Consider the following 18,509-nt stretch of genomic DNA (forward strand, 5'->3'; position numbering starts at 1 on the left):
TCCAGGATTGTTCTGAGTTATCTCCAAGGTGACGACCCAGAAGAAGCCCGGGTGCCTGCGTGGAAGGAGCTCGGATGCCCAGTTTGTGCGCTTCCAGAAACGGGCCTACCAGCTGCGCCCCTTGCCCCTTCAGGCTTGTTCTGTGTCACTGCCATGGTGACAATGCAGAAGAAGCCTGGATACCCATGCAGGAGGGGCTGGGACACCCCGTTTCCATGCTTCTGGAAATGGGCCTTCCCAGCCCCACCCATCACCCATTATGACTGCTCAGAAGAAGCCCAGATGCCCATGGGCGAGAGATGCTGGGACGGCCCATTTCCATGTTGGTTGAGAACCAGGGAGATTGAACTTCTGCTCAGTCTCTTTCTCTCAACCTAATCAAACTCACAAGGCTTGAATTCAATTTGTGAAGGTAGGTTTTGGGGTGAAAGGATGAATAAATCAATGAAATGATAGGATGGAAGGGTGAGACAAAGGTACAAGGGGTAGAGATGAGAGGGAGTGATAAAGGTCTGATAAAGAGAGAAACTTTGCCCCTGTTCTTTAACTTATAAGCAGGATATAAGGCTCTCATGGCAGCTTACAAAAGTATTTCTTGACAGTCCCTGCCCACAGGCTTACAATCTAAAAGACATGACACAAAAGGAAAGGGGATTGGGAGGGGGGAGGAGGACGGGGGAAAGGAAAGCAAATTCAGGCACTACAATCTTAGTTGGAAAGTTCAGCAGTTAAAGTTGACAGCAGGAGGGAGGGGGCTCTCAGCTGGAGCTGGACCCAGGCACAGTGGAGAGGTGCCCGGCTGCTGCTTCCTCCCTCACTGGTGGCCTCTGCAGAGACAGTTGACAGTAGGAAGGAGGGGGCTCTCAGCTGGAGCTGGACCCAGGCACGGTGGAGAGGTGCCTGGCTGCTGCTTCCTCCCTCACTGGTGGCCTCTGCAGAGACAACTTTTGCTGATATTGTTTTATAGGGTGCTGATTGTCATAACCTTTCCATTCAACTTCAGTGAAACTGGTGCACAGATCATGTTCCCAAATCATTTTTAACCCTCCCTTATCTGGGAATTGACAATTCAACATCATGTGATATATATCAGAAGCTCCCCGTTTAACCTTTCTAGAATAAGTCAGGCAAGCTTTCTCAAATATAGTAAGCGAGCGTGGAATGTTATGGAATTGATATAGAGCATTTGCAAAAGAGACTATTTGCATTTTTTGGAGCCAGGTACAAGGGAGTGGGCTCAGTTTTGCCTCTAATTGTTGCACTGATATGATTTTTCCTTGTATAAAGAGATCACGAATATGGAAAAAACCTTTTTCTTCCCAACCTGCAAATTGTCTATACTTAAATTGATCTCTGAATCGGGGGTGGTCTAAAATCGGGGTTAGGGGGGAAGGGGATGGTACAAACCATTTTGCCCACTTTGCCCATACGTTTAAATTTGCTTTCAAAAATGGGTTATTAATTGTTTGAATATGTTTTTTCAGTGTTGGAAGGAATGGGATCGCCCTGATCGTAGGGATGCAGGGGGCGCTTTCAATTGACACCCACGGGATTGCTGTCTCGTTTCTAATTATTTTGAGTAGTTGCCTCAATTGAAAAGCATCATGGTACAGCCTAAGATTTGGGACACCAACCCCCCCCCCCCCCAGTTTAGTTGGTCGGAATAGTGTCGCTTGATTGACCCGGATGCGTTTGCCCCCTCCACTGAATGTGGATAGAGCTTGTTGCCAACGTTTGAACTCATTTCCAGGAATCTCTACTGGCAGGGTATGAAATAAAAAAGATAGTTTAGGCAACAAAGTCATTTTCAGGGCTGCATTCCTCCCTAGCCAAGATAATTTAAGTTTCTTCCACAGTGTCATATCTTTTCTTAGCGCATTCCATAAAGGATCAAAATTGCGTATACGCAGTTGTTTGATTTCCTTAGTGATCTGAATGCCTAAGTATTTTAAACTACCAAATCTTAAAGTGACTTTGGAAATTCGTTGAATATTTTTCTGTTCAGCCAAAGGGATATTAACACAGAGCAAATCAGATTTGTCATAATTGACCTCCAGACCAGCAACTTCCTTGAAGGTATCCAGATGTGTGCGAAGAGCAGGAAGAGCAACCTTAGGTTCTGTTAACATAAGCAATATATCATCAGCAAAAACCTTGATGCAATGATGTCTCCCATTTATTCTAGGCCCCGATATAGCTGGGTCTGCCCGAATTGAGGTTGCTAGGGCTTCTATTGCAATGGCAAAGATAAGTGGAGAGAGTGGGCAGCCCTGACGTGTGCCTCTAGTTATTTGAAACCTTTTTGATTCCCAAGAGTTAACACATACTGTTGCCTTAGAATCAGAGTACAATTGCTTCAATAGCTTAAGAAATTGATTACCAAACGCCATTTTATGAAATAAGCGGAAAATAAAAGGCCATTCCAAGCGGTCAAATGCCTTGAAAACATCAAGAGAAAACAGTGCCAAAGGAGACCTTTGGCTTTCGCTGTGGTGAATTAAGTTAAGTATCCTGCGAACTGAATCTGCTAAGTGTCGACCTGGCATAAAACCTGTTTGATCTTCATCTACATATTCTGTTATAAACTGGTTCAGACGATGCGCAAGCAAGGATGTGAAGAGTTTAGCATCCTGATTAAGAAGCACTATTGGGCGATAAGAGTTCACTAGGTGGGGATCTTGGCCTGGCTTAGGAATGGTTATCAAGCACGTGCGTTTCCAGGATTCTGGAATCTCCCCACCTTATAAAATAAAATTAAATAATCTCACTAAATAGGGAGTAAGGGTGACTTTAAAAGCTTTATAAAATTCCCCCCCAAGACCATCTATGCCTGGTGATTTCCCATTTTTTAAACGTTTTGTGGTCTCTTCTATCTCCTCAGCTCTTATGGGACTATTAAGAAGAGTTCTATGTTCTACTTTTAATTTAGGGATAATCAGCCTGTCTAAGAATGCGTCTATCTTGGTCACGTCAGGGCTGTCTGTAGTATATAATTTTTGGTAGAAATTTTCAAATGCCTTACAAATTTCCTCATTCTTATAAAGAAGGTCCCCCTGAGGTGACTTGATATGTGAGACCCGAGATTTAGCCATTTTTCTGCGTAAGGCTTTGGCTAAAAGCCTAGAGCTTTTGTTGCCAAATTTGTGATAATAACGATTAAGAAATGCCAAGGATCTATGTACAGTACGTGTGTCTAAAGCAATAAGTTCACCACGTTTACCCATTAGTTGTCCGTATGTCCTTTGACTGCCAGTGCGTTTATGAAGTGCTTCGAGATGAGAAATGTCATACAGTAGCCTGGTGCGTGCTGCCTCTCTCTTCTTCTTTATCTGTGAAGCCTCTTTGATGCACGATCCTCAAAGAACCACTTCCATAGAATCCCATAAGATATCAGTTGAGATTTCTGGCAGGTCATTGAATTGGAAGTATTCAGAGAGATCTTTTTGCAGTTGTTCTCAAACTGATTGTTTAGTTAAAAGATGAGGGTCCAAGCGCCAGAAATAAGAGTTGGTGCGATCTTCTGAAAGTGTCAAGTCAATCCAAATTGGGGCATGATCTGACATTGTGATGTTGCCTGTGTCAGCTGTAGTCACTTTGTCCTTTAAGGGCTCAGATAAGAGGAGGAGTTCTGTACAGGAGTAGGAGCGATGTCTTGCAGAAAAACAGGAAAAGTCTCTATCCTGCGGATGTAGAACTCTCCAAATATCACACAAGCCCTGTTCCTGAAGAAGGTCCGTGAGAAAAGTTGAGGATTGGGGTCGACCAGACTTAGCCTTAGAGCGATCCATCTCATCATTGGGTACAGTGTTGAAGTCACCTCCAAGGATTACCTGACCCTTTTTAAAAGTGTCTAGGGTAGAAAACATCCCCTGAAGGAATGAGCATTGATTAACATTAGGGGCGTAGATAGGTCCAATTGTGAGTTGCTCAGAGCCCAAGAGTCCCGAAATGAAAATGTAACGGCCTTGTGTATCACAGCATGTGTGCAAGATCTGAAATGGGCATTGGTTAGCCACAATTATGGCTACTCCTCTTGATTTGGAAGAACCAGTGGAGCATACGTAGTGTTTATTCCATCTGGCCTTAATTTTGTTTTTCAATTGAGATTTCTGATGGGTCTCTTGTAGCAGAACGATGTCGGGTCGCTCTTTCCTGAGCAGCAGTTCCACTTTGGCACGTTTTATTATGGAACCCAGGCCCTTTACATTAAATGATAGAATTTTCAGTTTGTCAGCCATCAGAGTCCAGAAAAAACAAAGCTATTGGTAAGCAGTGCTTAGATGATATGAACCACTGCATAGAAAGCAAAGTAGAGGACATAGGACACCCAGTGAAAGCATGCGCGTGGAGGGAACTACCATGTTGAACAACATTAATAGAACAAAACAACATCACAAACAAGCGCCACCGACTGGCTGAGGCCTGAACAAGCGAGACCTCCACGAAGTCACTAGAAGTGATCGTCACCTGTGGGCGTTTCCAGGGGGCGGCAGGAGGGGAAATAATTCTAAACATCTGATATGAAAATCATAAAGTTCTTTTGAACCGTGGGCATTGCTGAAAGCCCACATAGATGGGGTTACAGGTATTCAAGGAAAGCCTGTTAAATATGTGTGTAGGAGGTGCAGTACAGGGGATTGGGTGAAAGCCAAGCCTCTCTAGGAAGCCATACAAATCAATGAGTATCCATATTCAATCTGGGTGAGGGGAGCGACTGTGGTCTGGAGAACCATCTGCCCTTGTTAGACGACGTTGAATTCCAGCCCTTCTATTGTGCCCTCGAGCAGTTGACCAATCTGGAGAGTGGCCACGTGAGCCCATGGGGGTGTCACCTGTAGCAAAGTCTGGAGGATCCAAGTGCAGGCTTTTCAATAAGGCAATCGCCTGGGTTCCAGATGAGGCTGTGTAGAAACGACCATCTTGCTGAACCACTAGTTTAAAGGGGAAGCCCCACCAGTAACGAATGTTGGCCATACGGAGAACATCTGTGAAAGGTTTAAAACGCTTACGACGTGCTAGGGTGTCTGGGCATAAGTCCTGATAAATCTGAAGATCTACGCCCTCATATTTGATTGTACGGAGATTGCGCAAAGCTTTGTATATTTGTTCTTCCTTTGTATACCGTTCAAAGCATATAATAATGTCTCTCAGGGACCGCCATTGTTGTTTGCCCTTCCCAAGGATCGATGTGCCCTCTCTATGTCTTCTCCTGAAATCTGGGTTCCTAAGTTTAAGCCAGAAAGCCAGGTTGTTATGAACTTGATCATGTCTCCCCCCTCCTTTTTCTGGGATCCCACGTACCCTAAAATTTCGACGTCTGCTGTGATCTTGTTGTTACTCCAGCTGAATGTGCAAATCTCTCACTGCATCTGTTATTTTCTTAATTTGGGTTTGTAATTTCATCCCCATTTCCAGGGCTGTATTTGCAGATACGGCCGTTTCAGCTTGTTTGTTGGCTAATTCTTTTACTGTGACTTCTAGTGCTTTAAAGGCTACAGTCCAGCTTTCTGTTAAATCATGTTTTAATTGCTTGAAGTATTGAAGGAGATCATGATTGCTAACAGTCTCCTCTAATTCCCGGCTATTTTTTCCGGCCTTAGGCTTTGTTGCTGCCATTGCGGCCTTCTCGGTTTTATCTGCACTGTCAAATAGGCTGTCAGTGTCAAGGCCTCTGAGACTTTTTTTTTTTGCAGCTTCTCTCCTTGGCTGCAGTCTCTGTTGCATCCCCTCACTATTCCCCCCACTTTTAAGAAAAAACTAGTGCTTAAAGCCAGTTTCCAAATGCTTACTGTGCCCACGGTTCAGAGCAGCAAGAGATTAGGCCTCCATCTTGTGCAGAGCCAAGCCCCGCCCCCCTGCCCCGCCCCAGGATATAAGTTCTTTGATTTAACTTATAAACCACCCAGGGACCTTTGGCTATTGGGGGGTGGTATAAAAATGCAATAAATAAATAAATAAATACCTTCCCACTTTAAAACATCCAGCCTAGCCTTATTGGAGTACCATATGATTATTATTATTATTTTTAAAAGTATTGCATATTATAAATCTCTCATGGTCTTGTTTGGCCTTTTGTTTGAAGTTTCAGTCTATATTTATTTATTTATTACATTTTTTATACCGCCCAATAGCCGAAGCTCTCTGGGCGGTTCGGTGAGGACTGTTTATAGTTATTATATATTTACCTTTTAAACTAGAATGTGGAACCCAAGAGAAATGTTGTACTCATTTTACTCTTTTACTCATTTATTATAAGCTTAGAATTCCTCAATTTGTTGTTTGAGTTTTTAAAGATAAAAACAACAACAATAACAACAACACACACACACTGTTGTGTGTGTGTATTAAGGCTCATCCATGAAAAACACATTCTACCATTCTAAACAACTAATTGGGGTGGGTCATTCTAACATCCATAAAAAAAAAATCCACCAATCTCACTGAAATTTACATGTGCCAGAAAGAAATGTTGGTTTTACATACCCAGAAAATTTCATGAAGATTGGTGAAAGATTGAGGGAAGGAGGGCAGTTTAAAGTAGGAAAGAGGGGGAAATCTTCTCTTATTCACAGTGACTCCTGAACTTAGGCTGGTGACCATTTTTGCGCAGGCCTGGTAAAGAGATTAGAGTGAACCTAATTGAAATTCCGATGGTGTCATCTTCCTTTCGCTGTGTTGATGATAGAATGGCTGTTCTTTTTTAAAAATTCCATTTATTTATTTATTTATAAATAAATAAAATTCCATTTAGTTTTTTTTTAAATAATAATATTTATTTTGAGCCATGAGCTCCCATAGAAATGATTGGAGCTGGACTTAAGCTTTCATCCCACCTCTACTGTTGTCCTAGTTCTCCCTCGAATTATTCTACTTTGGATATATATCGTTTATATAGTGTATGAAAGCTTGAAAACTTACACCTGAGCGCTTGTAAGTCCCAAGCCTCTTTACACGTCTCCTGTAGCATTGCTGTTATCCGGCAGTCACCTCCGCCCATTGATCTCCTTTGCACCTCCCACTCCATTCATCCTGCTGGAAAACCTCCCTCTCCCTTCCATGAACTGCATGTGTATGGGCACTGATCACTATCAATGGTGTGATAAAGGTCAGAAAAGCAGCAGCAGCAGCAGTGCTTCTGGCTAAACGCCTCCATTCGCCCCAAGCCTTCCTGATCTCTGTTGGCTGGTTGCAATTTCTCCAAAACCAAGCAGGGGATCTAGCCTGTCCCATGGTGATGTGTGTGCCCAGCCTCTTCTGCTTACCTAGGCTGCTGCCCCACGCACAGGAGAAAATGCTCTTTTGCAATACCCAGTCCCATAAAGGAGGAGCATCTGGTTCCGATCACTAGAAAATTGGGTTTCTTTCTTCTTTGGCTTGAAAACTGTGAAAGCTTCCCAGGGATTGGTGTGGGTGGGTTCCCTCAATTCCCAAAGCCACTTTTGAAACCATCAACCATGGTATCCTTCTGGAACGCCTGGTGGGTTTTGGAACCAGTCCAAAAGCACCAGCAGGGACACACACCCCCTGTCAATACTCAGGCATAAATCATCCACTAAGGTGACCATAGCGGTCTCAACTCTATATCCTGCCCTGAAGCCAGTTTGAAATGGGTCTAGAAAATCTGTATCATCCAAAACTGCTTGAAGTTGGAAGGCAACTGCCCTCTCAATCACCTTGCTCAAAAACAGAATATTTGACACTGGTCTGTAGTTATGAAGGTCCAGGGAGGGCTTTTTTAGAAGCAGCTGTACTACTGCTTCTTTTAAACATGATGGAATTTATTTATTACATTTATATACCATCCCATAGCCGAAGCTCTCTGGGCGGTTTACAAAAGTTAAAAACAGTGAATATTAAAAACAAATATACAGAAATTTAAAACCATCAAAAGCATAAAAGTGGCAATATCCATTTAAAACAACTATTCTATTCTGGAAAACTCCCCCACACCCGAGAGATACATTAATAATATATTGTAGTTAAAGTCTAAATGCATCTCCTCCCTGGACAACCAGCTAAGAAGGACAGGGATCAAGAGGGCAAGTCGTCCTCCTCACTCTTACAAGCAGTTTGTTCATGTCCTCAGTATTCACCAACTGAAACTGATCCAGAGTAACCCTACTCATGAAGTTGCTGGACACTCCATTGACAGCTTCTGCTATAATGACAGCATCTAAGTCGGCTCTTATCTGAGAGATTTTCTCTATGTCGTTCTCTATGTCGTTCTCTTCCTGTTTGAGTCCTCGGCCTCAGTTGAAACCGCCACCGGACCGTGAAGGAGCCAGGTAAGAGGGGAGGAGGGAGGGGGGCCTTACCTGGCGTCAGCACTGCAGTCCATGCGGCGACGGTGACAGTGATGGAGCCAGGTAAAGCAGGGCGGCTTCCCTGGCTCCGTCGCGGTCCGGCGGCGGCTTCAACTGAGGCCGAGGATTCAAACCGGAAGACCAGGCGCGGCTGCGGCCTGGTCTTCCTATCTGAGTCCTTGGCCTCAGTTGAAGCTGCCACCACACCACGACGGAGGCAGGTAAGTTTTGAGGAGGTAGGGGGGCCTTACCTGGCAGCGCTGCTGCCACCGCCACGCTCCAATTCAGATACGGAGCTCCGCAGCAGAGCAGAGCCATAGGCTGATGGATGTGGAGCGGAGCGGACCTGATCCAGAAGTTGTGGATCGGGATCCGGAGCAGATTGGGGGCTCCGTGCACAGCCCTAGTTTTAAACAAAGTGAAATAGATCCATGCTAGTTCACAAGATACAAGAATGAAAAAAAGATGTTATGTACTGATTTATGTTGATGATCTGATTCTGGCTAGTGAAGATGAACGGGAGTGTACAGAAATGGTTGCATGTTTAAATTAAGAAGTAGAGGTCAAAAGATTAGGAAATTTGGCTTTCTATTTGGGTATGCAAATTGACAGAGAGGAAGATGGGAGTTTCTTTCTCAGCCAGAAACAGAATAAAACACTTGTGCCAGAAGGGGTTTGTTAATATGGAGAATAGTTCATCAAAAGAGATGATAGCTGATATATTGACAAAACCCTTACCTAGGAAAAGTTCACCACATGCACAGCCTCACCTGATACTGATGGCAATGCACTGCAGAACTCCGGATGACTGCACCCAATGGTTTCATTTAGATATTGAACAACATGGGGGACAAAACCGATCCCTGCGGGACACCATACTGGAGAGTCCACAGGGCTGAGCAATGTTCCCCAAGCACCACGTTCTGGAGCTGACTCACCAAGTAGGAGCAGAACCACTGCAATACAGTACATCCCACTCCCAACTCAGTCATCCCAGTAGGATACCATGGTTGATGGTATTGAAAGCCGCTGAGAAATCAAGGAGAATCAACAGAGTCACACTCCCCCTGTCTTTCTCCTGACATATAGGTCATCATACAGGGTGACTAAGGCTGTTTTCATGCCAAAACCAGGCCTGAAACCCAACTGAAATGGATCCAGATAATCAGTGTCATCCAAGAGTGTCTGAAGCTGGAGCCACTCACTCAAGGACCTTGTCCATTTGCCACTGGCTAATAGTTATTAAAATTTTCTGAGTCCAGGGAAGATTTCTTCAGGAGTGGTCTCACTACCGCCTCTTTCAGACAGCCCGGGACCACTCCCTCTCACAGAGAGGAATTAATCACTTCCCTGGCCCATCCAGCTGTTTCATCCCTGCCAGCTTTTATTAGCCAAGAGGGGCAAGGATCCATTGCAGAGGTAGTTGCATGAACCTGTCCAAGCACCTTGTCAACAAGAACCCACAATACTTGCTCCTACTCTTCACCATTGCAATCTGTGTCTCACTCTGGGTCAGGCAACAGTGGTGGTGAGAAAGAAAATCAGAAGATGTTCACTGGCTCCCTGCCTGTCAAGCAAGCAAGTGATGTCAATAGTAGAAAGAAGATGGGCTGGCTTTGCCCATAATAGAAAGATGCGGGTGGCTTTGCCTCCTGTGAAATTTCAATAAATCCTCGTAGTTATTTTCAAAATTGCATATATAGATATAAATTAACATATGCAGTTTTTATGCATACTGGCTGGGTTCAGACAACATGATAAGCAACAGGTGGTAAAGAGTCAACCATCCATTGAGTTTCTTATTGTGTCATCTGGCAGGCAACACACAATGGACATGCAACAGATGGAATAGTCAATGGAGAAAAGCAATGGGCTGCTCTGTTGACTATCTAGGCAACCATTCGTTATCATGTCTTCTGGTGGGCTCCATTGATTATTCTCCCCTGTCCACAGAGTCATGATGCAAGAGTGGCAGAAACCCAGCTGCTCTAGCCCTGCAGGGCTCCACGAGCAAGGGAAAATAATCCCATGCTGGTGAGTGCTTCAGGAGCCACGATCGTCTTGTCCTTTAGTGGGCGGGGTGATCGAGGCTTCTGAAGTGCTGGCCTGCACGAGAACATGTGTCCCTATGTGGGGTGTCACCGATTGTGATGCCCCACATGTAGCCAGGGACATGCATGTCCTGAGCCACCCCCACCCCCCGCCACCCCATCCATCTGGGGATTGCCTCAACGGGATAGAAGGAGACGCTTCCATCCTCTTGAGGCGATCCTCAAGCGGATCGAGGGGAAAGGGAGCAAGGATGCCACACCATGGACATGAAACATCGAGCCATGGCAGGCACCCCTGTGATGACATCAGGGTGACACACAAGGTTAGTAGCTGCTCCTGTGATAAGCAGCTCTGATCTTTGTGTGTCGCCTCTCTTCTTCTTTCACTTCAACTTTCACTTCTTTCACTTCACTTTACCACACAAATGCTGACCGCAATGGAGGCCTGGCTGGAGGCAGAGGGGGTTCGCGACCTCAAGGCGGCGAAGGGCCTGATAGCCAAGGAACAACTCTATCGGCAGTTCCCTGAAAAGTACGATGCCTGGGTGGGGGAGAAGAACCCAAAGACTCCGATGGCTGTGGCACAGATGGCAGACTGTATGCAGGCGTTCGAGCGGAAGAGCTTTGGGGGAACCTGAGGGGCAGAGAAAGGTCCAGAGTGCCGGTGGAAAAGAAGCCAGCATGGCCCGGGAAGGAGAGGAAGGAGAAAGGGAGTAACCCTCTGGCAGCGGCGGCGGTGACCCCCCAGGTGAGCGGGGGGTGCTTCTACTGCAAGGAGACCGGCCATCTGAAGAGGGAGTGCCCGAAACTGGCAGCAAAGCAGGTGGGGACGAGCGGCGGTCCAGCACCATGAGCAGTGGTGCGAGCAGTGGCGGCTCCTCCAGCACCGGCATCTCCAATGTCGAATTGGAGCGATGATAGTGAGAGGGAACCCGCCAACCTAGAGTGGGAGTATATGAGCATGGAGCCGACAGGAGCAGCGAAGGAGACCGCAGGTCCGGAGAAGCAGCGCTCCACTTCCACCGTCGCCATGCGTCTGGTGACCCCCGTACAGCTCCAGTGGAGTCGGAAGAAATTCTGTGAGTGTGTGGTGGTCGATGGGAGAAAGGTGCGGGCTCAGAGGGACACCGGCGTGGACCTGAGCAGCGTACATGTGGGCCTGCTCAAGCCAGAACAGAGACTGCCGGGGCGAACTGTGACCGTTACTCCCTACAGAGCCCCTCCTTTTGAGGCGCCGCTGGCCCGAATAAAGATTGAGTACCGGGGGTGGAAGGGAGAGCTGATTATACTTACGCATACGGAAGGGCCGGCTTTCCTGTTGGGAAATGATTTGTGTTTTAAAGCTACACAACTCTCCATGGTTACTCAGGGGAAAGCCGCCAAGCGGAGGGAGAACTCGGAAAGGGAAGGAGAGGAAAACTCTCCGGACAGGCCTAGGGAGACCGAGGGGGAGGGAGTGAACTCCGCCCGAGAAGGATTGGATACCCCAGAGTTCCGCCAAGAACTACAGCAGGACCCCACCCTACAGGGGTGCCGGGATGCAGCTGGGGGGGGCGGCGGAAGGATGAGGGAAAACGGGAACGGCTGTGTTTGTATGGGAAAGGGGACTGTTGTACCTGTTGTTTTCACCCAAAGGCAGTGGGGGTGGTGGAGAGGAAACAGCTGGTGGTACCCCAGTTGTCACGGGGGAAGGTGTTAGAGGCTGCCCATGAGTTACTGTGGGGGGGTGTGCTACGACTAAGGCTCTGAACACCAGACCTCACGTCTGCCACCACTTATTAAGGGGCGACACAGGCTCTGAACACCAGACCCGGCCGAGGCTACTCCCTGCTCAAGCTAAGCACCACTGCTTGATACGCCTGAGGCAAGGGATAAAGCCCACCTTCCTCCAAACTATGTGGAGAAAGAGGTTTAAAATGGAGAAGGATTTTAATATATATAATAATGTGCTGTGAGTTATATCTGCTTAGGTGAATGATTGTCAGAGTGGGTGCTGAATGTGTAAACTTAAGGTGATAAATGCCAAACAGACACGTGGGACTTTTGTGGTAGTTTAAAAACAAAACAATCAAAATTTATTTTTAAAAGTACATAAGCTTTGTTTCAAATAACAATATTTAAAAACCTTTTTGAAACCTTTCATACAATCTGGTCACTCATACACATTCGCACTTTCCTTTTTCTCACACAATCACTCTTGAACTTTCTTTATTATCAGTATTGATTAATATACTTCCACTACGTGCACACCACACCCTAAAGACACCACTCACTACACTGACCCTCAAATTTCCCAGAACTTAAGTACCATAAATACAGAGAGCACTACAGACTCTAAGAGTACCTAACAAGTCTCCCTGAAAAGGTTCCCTGAAAAAGAACTTCTGAAAAGAACTCCCAATCCCCTCAGTCATGCCCTTATATATCACTCCTCCCCCCCTTCCAAGACATTCTAACTCCGCCCACTCAGGCCAACATTCTAAAAACCACAGACTTACAAACCGCAGACATACATTTGGAATTGACTTGTGGGGTGTAACGCCACAGGGGGCACTTGGGTATTCGGCGGACCTTGGAGCGGGTGAGCCGAGACTTTTACTGGCCCGGGGTGGCAAAGGAGGTATGGGAGTTCTGCTCCACCTGTGAAACCTGCCAGCGGGTAGGGTTTCCCCGGGATCACCCTAAAGCCCCACTTTGCCCCTCTCCCATTACGGAGGTTCCGTTTGAAAAGGTGGGGGTGGATATATTGGGATCCTTTAGCCCAGCGACCCGATCGGGGAAGAAGTATATCTTAACCCTAGTGGATTATGCCACCCGATACGCGGAAGCAGTACCCCTCTCTACCATTTCGGCCCCGCAGCTGGCGAAAGCTATGATGATGGTTTTTACTCGCCTAGGGGCCTAGGTCGTGCACCCCGAGTACTGGTGCACGACCTAGGGGGAGGATTCATGTCCCAATTGTTAAAGGAGTTATGGAAGTTGGCGGGAGTACAGCAGTGCACCTCCGCCGCGTACCATCACGAAGGGAATGGGCTAGTAGAACGGTTCAACCAAACATTGGGGAGGATGCTGAAAGCCTATGCAGTCAAGCACGCTTCGGATTGGGACCAAGCCCTGCCCTATCTCCTATTTGCCACCCGGGATGCGAAGAGCGACAGCTTGGGGTTCTCGGCGAACGAGTTGGTGTTCAGGCGAGAGCTTAGGGGCCCTCTGAAGTTGTTGAGAGAGGGGTGGGAAGGGCGGACCAGCCCTCCACCGGTTTCGGTAGTAGCCTACATGCAGGAGCTCCAGAACCTGTTGAAGGAGGGAGGGGAGGCGGTGCAGGAAAATTTAGCCCAAGCCCAGCAAATGCAGAAGGGGTGGTACAACCGGAAAGCCAGGCAGCGTGTGTTTCTGGAAGGGGACAAGGTGCTGGTGTTGAAGCCGCTGAAGCTGGAGAAGCTCGCAGTGAGGTGGGAAGGCCCATTGGTAGTGGAAAGGAGGTTGAATGAGGTTAACTATATACTGAAAGATCCCAAGGCTCAGCGCCGCTCTAAGGTGTATCGTGTAAACATTCCAGGAGCGGGCCGTTCGGGTATGCCAGGTCGAGGAGGGGGTTTCGCTAGAGGGAGAGGCTGGGACTGATGTGCTAGCCAGTTACCGGGGAAGGGAAGGGCTTTCGGACATTCAGGTGCCTGAGGAATTGCAACCCCAGCAGCAAGAGCAACTTAGACGGTGCTTGGGGGAATTTGAAAGTTTGTTCTCGGGGTTGCCGGGGCGGACGTCCCTGACAATGCACTCCATTTGCACTGGGAACCATCCCCCTATCCAGTCTCCCCCCACCGGCTGAATAGCAAGCAGCTAGAAATAGTGAACCAGGAAATCGAAGAAATGCTAGCGATGGGAGTTATAAAGAAAAGCCAAAGCCCCTGGTCCTCCCCCCTCGTCCTCATGGAGAAGAAAGATGGCTCGGTCCATTTCTGCATGGACTTCCGGAAATTGAACAGTATTTCCACGGTGGTGGCGTACCCCATGCCGCGCATGGATGATTTGATCGAAACCTTAGGGAGAGCCAAATACATCTCCACCTAGGATTTAACCAAGGGATATTGGCAGGTGCCATTAGACGAGGACGCTGCTTTGAAGTCCGCCTTTTCCACCCCTAGGGGGCACTATCAGTTCGCAGTGTTGCCATTCGGGCTCTCGAATGCCTCAGGAGGCTTTCAGAAACTTATGGACCGGGTTTTAGAGGGGTTGGGGGCTTTCTCCTGCGTTTACCTGGATGACATGGCGGTGTTTAGTGAAACCTGGGAGCAGCACCTGGAACATTTGGTCCAGGTGCTAGAACGACTGCAGGAGGCCGGACTAACGGTGAAAGCCTCCAAATGCCAATTCGGGAGAGGGGAAGTGATGTACCTGGGACATCGAGTGGGGCAGGGAGTGTTAAAGCCCCTAGAGGCCAAAGTGGAAGCGATCCAACAGTGGCCTGTTCCCCAAACTAAAAAGCAGGTTCAGTCCTTCTTGGGGCTGGCTGGCTACTATCGCAGGTTCGTTCCCAACTTTAGTCATCTGGTGGCCCCCTTGACCGATCTGTGTAGGAAGAGGCAGCTGGTGAAGGTGCAGTGGACGGAGGCTTGTCAGCGGGCATTTGAGGGGTTAAAGGAGAAGTTAAGATGCGTTCCCATCCTCCGGGCCCCCGATTTTGACCGACCGTTTGTGGTGCAAACTGACGCTTCAGAGGCTGCGCTGGGAGCTGTGCTCCTACAGGAAGGAGAGGGGGGGCAGCTGCAGCCCGTCGCGTTTATCAGCAAAAAGCTGTTGTCTTGAGAGAGAGCCCTAGCTACCATTGAAAAAGAATGCCTGGCCATTGTGTGGGCAGTGGGGAAATTATGCCCCTACCTCTGGGGCCAGCTGTTTCAGATACAAACAGACCATTCTCCGTTGTGCTGGCTGTCCCGGGTGAAAAACACCAACCAGAAGCTATTAAGATGGAGCTTGGCGCTACAAGACTATGAGTTTACCATCACCCATATCAAGGGGAAAGATAATGTAATGGCCGATGGGTTATCCCGGAGTTTTGGGCGAGAAGGGGAATTGGAGGGTTGGCGCGAGAAACCCCTGCCCCTGCGTGGGCGCAAAAAAGAAAATAAACGAAAAGGGGTCAATGTGTAAATCAGGAATTAAAGCTGGGGAAGAGAGATGGAATTTTCTAGAAATTCCATCTTAAGGGGGGAGGTGTAAGGGAAAGGCAAGGGTTAATTGGAACTTGGGGCTGGAATGTATTTTAACTGTATTTTATGGTTCCATAGGAAGAGAGATAAGGATGCCAGGGCAGCTGTATGGGGATGAAGACCGGAGCCAGCATGGCCATAACTGTCTTGTCCTTGAGTGATTAAGCAACCCGGGCGAGAGGTGTGAAGACCCGCCACGCATCAAAGTTGGAGGGAGGGGGGAAAGGAGTGAAAAGAATTGTATAAAGTCCCCCTGTGAAGAGAACAAGGGGTTGTTGTCGGCTGAGATCGGTCTGGGGTGACGTAAGAACTGTTAGTTTTAGTTTTAGCTTGCCTGCATTGGGTTCATATATATGCATGCTTTTATGGTTCTTTTATTCTGCTAATCCCATGTATTCCTACCCTTTTCCTAATATAAAGGTCTTAAACCTCACATTGTGAGCTGAGAGTGTCTGTGCCTGGGGATCCATGCTAAATCCAGTCGAGAAGCCAGCTGGGTGCTGGGCGCTCTTCCTTTACACCAGCAATGTACATGACTATGATAGTACATGGAAATTATTGGTACCTGGAGATGAGCTTGTTATGAACCATTTTTATGCTGTGATTTGTGAGTTGTTACATATTATTATTGATTTATTTGCCTTATGTGTTGCTAATTTTCTTATTAAAAATATAAACTGCTTTGAGCACCATATACATGGAAAGGCAGTATAAAAATAAAATAACAATAGAAACAAACAAATAATACCCCATTGTACCTAATGATCCACTCATGTACTAAGTGAATCAGTAGTGTTTTCCCAGTCTACACACGAAGTTTGATGCTGCATCTGTACTGCAAGTCAAAAACATAACTGCAAGCCAGGCCTGAGAAAACACAGAGCAGCAGGGAAAATACTGGAATGTAATATTTTGGTGATGACAACTTTGACATTGGTTGGCTTGAGGGGGCTTTGGACAAGTTACTCCCCCGAAATCTAAGATTTAAAATTGTGAGAACATATTAACCATCCACCTTCCTAAATAAAGAACTAGGAAGCAGTGACAAAAAGGTACAGCTTGGAGGGATAGGTCTTTTCTCTGTATCAAAAGAACAAGCCAGCAGGGGCATCGCTATGCACTATAGGACACAGAATCCAACCCTATAAGTGCCTCCGAAGGTGATGGGGATGGAACAGCCACCACCAGGGGAAAGAGTCCTGTCACACTGGAGACCACCACCCCCGCCCCCGCCCCATGACACATTGTTCAGCATTGGGCCATGGGAACAGAGAAGGGTCGGCTCTGCCCCTTCTCTGTTGCCATGGGCCCAATGCTGATGGACGCGTCATCACTGAGCCACGTTGCCCCTCAGAGGTGCGACATGAGTCACTGATGATGCCTCCTTCACCGGAGCGGTGATTACAGCCTCTGACACATGAGGAGTCCAGCCCCAAGCCTCCTGCTGAGGCGGGGCTCTTCCCCCTACAATACAATTACCTAGAAGACAACATTATGATGTTCTACAGTTGCTGCCTCTTTCTGGGAATGAGAGAGAATATTTATCTTGTGCAGCAGGTCCCACTCTTTCTAGTTGCTGCAGGGAGCTTTAAACTGTTAAAGCCAACAGCGGCGTCAGAGGACTGGCAGTGGTGGATTAGTGGCAGTGGTGGAGGACAAGGCCAGCAGCACCACGAATGGGAAGGTATGTAGCTGGCAGTGCAGCCATCCTCCTCCCCAATCGTCCTCAGCCACATGGCGCACACGGCTTGATTTTCGTTGCCCAGGCCTGCAGCGTAAGCCCTTTGTTGATGTCCAGCAATTCAAGTAGACAAAGACAACTGTGTAAGCTGGCTGCTTGGTGGGTGGTGATGACGACGACGACGATAATGATGATGGTGATGATGATGATATTGATAATGGATGATGATAATGGTTGATGATGGTGATAATGGTGATGGTGATAATGGTGATGATGATAATGATGATGATGATAATGGATGATAATGGTGATAATGATGGCAATGATAATGATGATAATGATAACAATTATGATGGTGATAATGATAATGGATGATGATAATGGATGAAGATGGTGGTGATGATGATGATGATTGATGCTGCTAACGCGAATGCTAATGATGCTACAGTGAGGGTGAGAGGAGCAGCCTGCTGTTATTGGTTTTTCTTTCCTCTCTCTTTCTTCCCCTGCAACTTAAAGAAAGCTGTACATGGATTTTAATTAGGCTGTATATCATTATTACTAACTTTTCCCCTGAGTTGATGGTCATTAGGGTGGAAGCCTGACATTCCACATTTGGAACATTCATTGAAAAGGACTGAAGTTTATGCTTAAGTTAAATCCCTTGGCTAGAGGTGTTGGAATAAGCAACAGCCATTTGTTGAAACTATTGTATGGAGGGGGAAATAACTGGTTGAAAAGTCACTAAATGATTAATACATATAGGGAGTTGTGGGGGTTGGTTTTAGTTTCAGTTTTGCCTAGTTTACTTTGCCTGCTTTAGTTGTAAGAAGAAAAGATGCCTGTTCATATTAAGCAAAAGGCCTATTTAAAACTTGCAGTTGTCTTCTGTCTCAAGTGTGGTCAGAAAAAACTTACTCTGCAATGAGATAAAGGGCAGTGATGAGCTGTAAAATCTTTCTGCTGGCTTTTCATCTAGCATTATAAGAGTGGTATAAAATCAGTGGCGAACAGTATAACAACATGTAATACTCTCACCAATGAAAAAGTTGCCTTGTTTTTTTCTTTTATGTGCCATTTGTCTGTCTTTAAATAAATTGAGAGTGCACCTGGGAAATGAACTAATGTGTTCTTGTGCAGGGTTTCATATATAGTAAATAATGTCAAGTTAGCAGAACTATGTCAGTCCCAAAGCTGATTAATTCACTAGGACTCCTCTTCAGGCAGTACCTTTAAATTTTAAAGATGCTCCATTTGAGCTTGC

The 18,509-nt window shown here is 46.7% G+C and overlaps 1 protein-coding gene across 2 annotated transcripts in view; it reads right to left on the bottom strand.

The window, feature by feature from the left end:
• The window catches only part of SCN4A (sodium voltage-gated channel alpha subunit 4), a 209,632-nt gene that overhangs the window by 161,946 nt on the left and 29,177 nt on the right, over nucleotides 1-18,509 (bottom strand). The window lies entirely within an intron of this gene.

Source organism: Elgaria multicarinata, chromosome 1 (assembly GCF_023053635.1).
Source record: "Elgaria multicarinata webbii isolate HBS135686 ecotype San Diego chromosome 1, rElgMul1.1.pri, whole genome shotgun sequence".
Lineage (NCBI taxonomy): Eukaryota > Metazoa > Chordata > Lepidosauria > Squamata > Anguidae > Elgaria > Elgaria multicarinata.